We start from the raw sequence: 8,139 nt of genomic DNA, 5'->3' as shown, positions 1-8,139 counted from the left end.
CAGTTCCAAAAATAAACAAAAAAACTGGGACTTTTTGTAAAATCTATATAAAAATAGAATGCATAATTTGCAAATCTCATAAATGTTATTCACAATAGAAAATAGAAAACATATCAAATGTTTAAACTGAGAAAATGTATTATTTAAAAACGAATGTAGCACCAACCCCTGAAGGTGCTGGTTATTTTTGGGCTTACCGTTACCTTCCGTTTTCCTTGTTGCACGTCTAGGGGATGTCCCGTGGTAGATGGCCCAGTAACTTGAGACTGACAATAAATCCACTTGATTGGATTTTATTTACAAAACTCAAACCATTGAAGTCTTACAACTTGGGATCAGAGGGTTGGAAAAGGAAGTTCAGGTACTCTTAGGCCGCGTACACACGCGCGGACTGTTCGCCCAACTTTGTCCGCTGAACAGTGTTTGGGCGGACAGTCCGCTCGTGTGTGGGCTTTCAGCGGACAGTTTCAGCGGACAGTTTGACGAACAAGGTTTTACGGAATTTCCGAAAAACTGTCCGCTGAAACCTTGTTTCAGCGAACAGTCCGCCCGTGTGTAGGCTTGTTCGTCAAACTAAGTTCCGCGCATGCTCAGAAAGGATTTACACGCCGAAAGTTATAATGCAGTGTATAGGACGTCGTATTTTTCGTCCCGTCGTACGTGCCGTTCACGTCATCGCGCACGGTTTCAGCAAACTGTTCGTTCGTCGTGTGTGGCCATGTCCGTCCATGCTAATTTTGAGCGGACTGTTTGCCGAAACTGTTGGACGGACAAAGTTGGGCGTACAGTCCGCGCGTGTGTACGCGGCCTCAATGTCAAAGTCCAATAATCGTTAAAGAACTTGCTCACTTTGACTGCATCCAGAGAATAGCCATTCACAGCGGGATGATCACTCAGGTTGGACAGTCCTTCCCTCACAAGGCCTAGCAGCCAACAAGGTGCTTACTCAGGAACAAAGTCTTTGTCACAGACGTTGTTGCAGAACATGTAGGGAAACTAAGCATTAGAACACTTGTAGGCTATTTGGATCTTTCAGCCTGCTTGGCGATATCCACAAGACCGGATTCTCTCGGTTACTTCAGCCCTTCCAGGCTCTTGTTAAGAAAACCAACCCGTACTTGGTGTTCTTCTAAAGAGTCCTCCACTGGAATGCTTGAAGTACACTGGGTCTCTCCCGAACCGGAGACGGCACCCAACCACCTCAAAATCCTCCTTTAGTTTCCTTGCCTCGGGCTAACCAGCCCCGAGACATTAAAGTCGGGTGGATCCGCACCCCAGGCCATAGCCTTCCTGGGGGCTGGTCAGGAGGACCAGGGCCATGTAATCAGCACATCATACTGGACCGGAACCCGAACCACGTGACGTCTGCATCTTAAATACCCTCTCCCAGAGGGCACAGCGGGAGGGCCACACTGACCTGGCTCCAAAAGAGAGTAACTTAAGCACCTAACCAGACCATATTTCCACGCCTGCCACAAGAGACAGTGCCCCCTGTGGCCAGGCTGAACATATCACAGTCCAGTCAGACTGATGCAGAGGTCCAATTTAGACAAATATACCCAAACCAAACTGCAGTTTAGGTAAAGTTTAACTTTGAAAAATGCATAGCACGTGCTCTTCAGGAGCCGCCGCTACACTAAAAAAAGAAAAGGTTTTGAATCTGATGGCCGAGGCTTGGGTTCATCCTCAGTCAGCAGTCAGTGCCGGGCCAGTGAGCTGTGGATGAGAGATTCCTCACCCCAAACGTATATAAAGGAGCAGGGATGATTGTGCTACAGGTTCTAATAAGGAGTACCCTACCATGCCAGCCCTTTCTGCCCATCATTCATAGAAGCCAGTACTACAGCTTCTATAAATTAGAAGTGATCTATAAATGGAAGGAGCAAATCAATCCACATCCACCCATCCTCCATTCATAGATTGATTCAGTGACCTGTCTGCAGGTGAGTGGATCCAGTATGGATCACTAAACATCAGTATGGATAGTGTTGTGTTATGCAGAGTATTGAAAAAATGCGCTGGAAGATTTTTGTTTGCAGCAATAGCTTTGCTTTTATGGAGGATTAGCAATGTATGTCTTAACAGCATGCGGAACATGAAACAGGAACTAACCCCAAACAATTGCACTGAATTTAGATATACGGTACATCCTGTCATATCATAGAATACACATTATAACACTATACTATAATACTACAGTGCCACCTGCTGCATAGATAAGTATAATGCATACAGTATATAGTTCACAGTACTTTACGTCACATGCTGTTGCTCTTCCAACACCCCTTCTCAACAGCACATGCTTTGTCACATTACAGTCAGCTTCTTCTGGATATAACTATGACGTTCCTTCAACAAAGGCTTGATGAGTGCATAAGCAGTCATTTCCCGCTGACAATGCAATGTTGAATGTTAATAACACCTTGCTTCTCAGAAGGTGATACTTGACTTTAATGTGTTTGGTCCTAAGAGTGACCCTTTCTGATTGTGTACGCTTTATACATCCCTTATTGTCTTCAAAAATGGGAATTGGTTTTGACATGCCTATCCCAATGGAAAGGAAAAGTGAGATTGCGCTATGGATAAATTATGAAGTAAGCCAAAATGCAATGGGTAAGAGCTGCCTCTACCTTGTATTTCCAACCAAATAGGGTGGACTAGGCTGTGTAAAAGAAAAGGAAAGCAGACTTGGCGCTATACCCTCAAAACATAAATACATTTTTTTTTTCAATATGTGAATAATGATGTGCTCCTCATTTGTGCCGTAATATATACCCTTCCTACTGAATTTGGGAATGAACTGTTGGGTAATAATTGTAGTTAAATATCTCAGAGTTTTAAACCCCCTGGAGTGTTTCTAGGTCTCTCCCAACAAACTGGTAAGAAAATATTTAAATTTGAAAAACATCTTCAGATTATGATTAAATCTTGTGCAATATTTGCTAAAATAGGTAGTGATAACTAATATATCAAAAAATATTTATATGAAAAACTTGTGAGTGATAGTGGTACCGATAAACCTGGTGGGGAAATGCAATTATGCAAAATAAGCAAAGTGGTAAAAAAAACAGAAAAAAGTATATTTACAACCAATATATGACGTGCATATGCTTAATATATGGTAAAAAGTCTATAATATTTACAACCAATACACGTGCATATAATATTAATTATCAATTACCACTATCACTCACAAGTTTTTCATAAAATTATTTTTTGATATATTAGTTATCACCACCTATTTTAGCAAATATTGCACAAGATTTAATCATAATCTGAAGATGTTTTTCAAATTTAAATATTTTCTTACCAGTTCGTTGGGAGAGACCTAGAAACACTCCAGGGAGTTTAACACTCTGAGATATTTAATTACAATTATTACCCAACAGTTCACTCCCAAATTCAGTAGGAAGGGTATATATTACGGTACAAATGAGGAGCACATCATTGTTCACATATTGAAAAAAAAAAAATATTTATGTTTTGAGGGTATAGCGTCAAGTCTAATTTCCTTTTCTTTTACACATGTCTATCCCAATATCCACAAAAAAATGATGACACGCGTATGCTGCTGCAATGTACTCTGCTTCAGTTGAAGATAGAGTGACAGTTGCTTGATTTTGACTAGAAGAACTTATGGTTCCTTCCCCAAACTGGAAGATGAATCCACTTGTGGATTTGTGGTCTGTATAGTCCCCGACCCAATCAGCATCCACATATCCGAGCAGTTTTGAATTGGATGTTGCTGGTAACCGTAACTTCATCTGAATTGTTCCTTTGAGGTACTGCATCGCTCATTTTACTGCATTCCAGTCACGCTGACAGGGAGCTGAAACATTCCTGCATAGTATGCCCACTGCTGTGGTTATGTCTGGTCTTGTCACAGTGGCAACATATAGCAGCTTACCGATTGCTCTACGATACATATCATTGTTGGGTAGCAAGTTTTCTGCTTTATTGCTCTTTATATGGCCTGGTTACATAATAGTTTATACTTCCTTTGCATCTTGTATATGGAATTGTTCCAAGATTTCAGAGATTTTCTGAGATTGTTTGAGAAGATAACTTCCATCTTCTCTCTCTATTTGGATTCACAGATACCCTGTTTCCCCTAAAATAAGACCTAGCATGAGTGTCGGTGATGGCTGCAATATAAGCCCTACCCCCCAAATAAACCCCACCCTCTTTCCCCAAAAATAAGCCCTACCCTGAGAATAAGACATAGAAGGACTTTAACTAGGGCTTATTTGGGGGGTAGGGCTTATATTGCAGCCATCGTTGACAATCACGCTAGGTCTTATTTTAGGGGAAACAGGGTAGTAACTAATGTTCGCTAGTTCTTTGATTTCAAAATTACTTTCAGCTTGTAAACTCTCTGATTGTAATCCTAGTCCTGGGTTTGTAGTATCCTCTCCTATGCCTGGGTGCCTGGTGCCCATACTCGTGGTGTGCAGCGTATTGAAATAATGCACTGGAAGCTTCTTGTTTGCAGCAATATCTTTGCTTTTATGGAGAATTGGCAATGCATGTCTTTACAGCATGAGAAACATGAAACAGGAACTAACCACAAACAAGTGCACTGAACTTAGATAGACTGTACATCCTGTCATATCATAGAATACACATTATAACACTATACTACTATAGCACCACCTGCTGCATAGATAAGTGTAATGCATACACTATATAGTTCACAGTACTTTACATTACATCATGTACCTGTTAGAAGAGTCTGACACGATAACGAAGGCCTCTCTTACACCTCTGACTTGGGGCCCCTATTAGAACAGACAGGAGGCGCAGGAGTACAGAGTAACACGAGTGCCTGTTGGTCTTGCTAGCAGTAGGGCTTGATAGACTCTCTTGATCAACGGGGGAAGACTGTCAGTAGACCACAGCAGAGCAGGAGTGCCAAATGGACACCAGTAAGCAGGAGACAAGAGCAGGCTGACACTAGTAACAGCAGATTTCAGGAGACAGGTACAGGCTGGAAGCAGGCAGGTGGTGAAAAGGTGCCAGAGGAATATAGGCAGAGGCTCGCAGTAAGCATTCCAGCAGTGATGGGAACAGAGACAAAGCCAGACGAACCGGGTCATACACAGGCAGACAAATCTGGTGCAGATGTGTAGGCAGGAGTGAAGTCAGTATACAGACTGAGTCGGTAACAGATCTGTGGAGCAGCAGCAAGAGGCACAGGTAGAAGCAAGGTCAGATGCAAGCCGGGGTCTGTGCAGGTGGAGTTCAGAAGTAGTCAAGACAAACCAGGTCGGTAACGGTAGCCAGGTTCAAAGTAACTGGTTGCATGTATGCACAGGAACGCAGTAGACAAGACAGCACTGAAGCATAGCGCAGAGTTTAAATAGCCTGATAGGCATCAATGCGAGTAACAGATGCAGGTGTGTGAGCAACAGATGAGTGCACATTTCCTACGTGCACGTAAAGGACATAAATTAGCCAGTGCCTATGCACAGGATGCTGTCCTTCCTGACAGATAGACTATAAAGTGAGGATTGGAGATTTTGGGCATTGAGAGCTTGCTCTAATTTCCAATTACAGTTTCTGGTTAACAACGCTTTAAGTTAATTTTGTCACTTTGTCCCACAAGTTCTACTAGTCAAGCATGGTGATGTAATTGGATGTTTCTTGGCTTTCTTACCTTTATTGTTCAGGATCCCCAAAATAACCGAATCGCTCAATGGCTTCAAGTCACCACCAGAATGTGCATCGCAGACCTAAGCTTCAACCTGACATCTGACCCTATTATGGGCACCTACACCATCCGTGTGGAGAATACCCCAGTACAGACCTTCATTGTTGATGAGAAGGGTGAGTGTCTGTGCTTCAAACTGCCTGCAACTAAATGAATAATTCATTACTTCTAACTGAGTAGTAGTGATTATGTAGGAAGTTAAAGTACACCTCAAACAAAACTGAAATGTAAAGCTTTGAGGTGCATACATAAGACATAGACTTTCAATTAAGGGAATATGATGGGGAAGGGGGATGGGGGTGGTATATTGGACATGGGTGGCATAGCCTTTCCACTACCAAGTGGACACAGGGGTACATAGCCTTTCCATTGAGTGGATATGGGGGGCTTACACTTTCCATCAAATAAATACAGGGGCATAACATTTCAATTGATAAGATATGTGGATATAGCCTTTCTGTGAAGTGGATAGGGTAGGCATAACCTTTCAATTAGGTAGATATGAAGGGCATAGCCTTTATACTGAATGCATATTTAGTGCATATCGTAACATACAGTGGGTGGTATAGAATAAACAAAGTAAAAAGTCCTGCGCAAATGGTGCCACTAAAAAATAAATGTATAAAGAAATATAAATGTATAAAAAAAAAATATATATATATATAATATATAAAGTCAATAAATCAAGGTGAACACACCGATGTGTGAAAACAGTGAAAAATAGGAGAAAAGGCGGGACCAGCTGTTCCAAAATAAATAAATCCAGGCTCTCAGAACTCTCACCTCAAAGATGGAATAATCAGGCAAAGTAACATAACCCCAGAGGATTCTCCTTAATATTTCTCTATGTAATAACCAAGGAATTATAGATGAAGCCTGTAGTATATCCTTCTGCCACTAGAGGGCCATTTCCAATATTTGAATACAACACTGCAGCTTGTAATTCCGTGGTATAGAGCTTGAAAAAAACACAGAGGAGAGGGGAGAGGGAGAAAGAGAGGGGACTCCAATAGTGTAGTAGTTGAATGAATGGACAAATTTATTAAAGCATAAAAAATGGACTCTCACATAAGCAAAAAAAAGGGTAACACAGAGCAGATAAAAATGAAGACCTGGCGTTTTCAGCCAGTCTTACGCTGTTTCCGGTTGTCCTACGGCCACTCCCTTGGGTAGATTGAGTGGGTGGTATAGCCTTTCCATTGAGTGGATACAGGGGGGCATAGCTTTTCCATTGAGTTTATATGGGGCACATAGCATTTCTATTGAGCTGATACGGGAAGGCATAGCCTTTCCATTGAGAGTATATGGGTGGTATAGAAAAAAAGAAAAAAGAAAAAAGCATGCTGTATTGGAAATAACAAAAAATAGTAGCTAGCACAACAAAGGATCAATCTGTATGTGGGTGAACAAAATATATGTGGTATAGTGCGGTGCTGGAATGGTGATTATGAAAGAAAACCTCCACTACACAGACCTATGCTGATAGCAGAAAAGTCACTTAAGTGCATAAACCATGAAATAAGTGATAATGAATAAACACAATATAAAACTTATATAAAGTGAACACTGATACATTTACACAAAACAAAAGTGTATAGTCCATATAAGTGATTCCAATGAATGAAATGACTTTCCAAAGTGAATCGTTTTAAACCAATTTTGACTGTAGGTAATCTGCCACCAGTAGAAAAAAAGGCTTACCAGACACGTTGAACCCAAATAGGCATACGCCTAATGAGTCAACAGAGCTTGTGGTGTATCACACCTAAGGGAGACGTATGTCAGCATACACGGCTTCCAATATAGGCTTATGAAGTGGAGGTCCATCACAATGTTAACGCCAATGGATTGCAACCAAGGGTATAGTGATCAAAGATCCAAAAAATATTTTCTCCAAATGATACGTTTATAAAGAGAAGAGAAAATAGGCCACATATCGTGATTCCATTAAAACAAAAAACATTTATTAAGTAAAAATAGACACTCACATTTGAGAAGGTTTGAGAAGGATATCTGATTAGTTAAAAACGCGTTGTCAGGGCTCTGCTGATGCCACTGTGTAATTTTATTTTATCCAAACGCTTTTTAAACCTTCTCAAAGTTTTATACTGTGTTTACTCATTATCACTTATTTCATGGTTTATGCACTTAAGTGACATTTCTGCTATCAGAATAGGTCTGTGTAGCGGAGGTTTTCTTTCATAATCACCATTCCAGTGCTGCACTATACCACATATATTTTATTCACCCATATATGGGTGGTATAGCCTCTCTGTTGAGTAGATACGGGGGCATAGCTTTTCCATTGAGTGGATATGGGAAACATAGCTTTTCTATTGAGTAGATACAGGAGGCATAGCTTTTATATATATAGGTGGTATAGCCTTTCTGTTGAGTAAATAAGGGGCATAGTCTTTTCATTGAGTGGA

Source organism: Lithobates pipiens, unplaced genomic scaffold (genome assembly GCF_037356315.1).
Source record: "Lithobates pipiens isolate NorthernLeopardFrog02 unplaced genomic scaffold, aLitPip1_a1.2 Scaffold_25, whole genome shotgun sequence".
NCBI lineage: Eukaryota > Metazoa > Chordata > Amphibia > Anura > Ranidae > Lithobates > Lithobates pipiens.
This window is presented reverse-complemented; position numbering follows the sequence as displayed.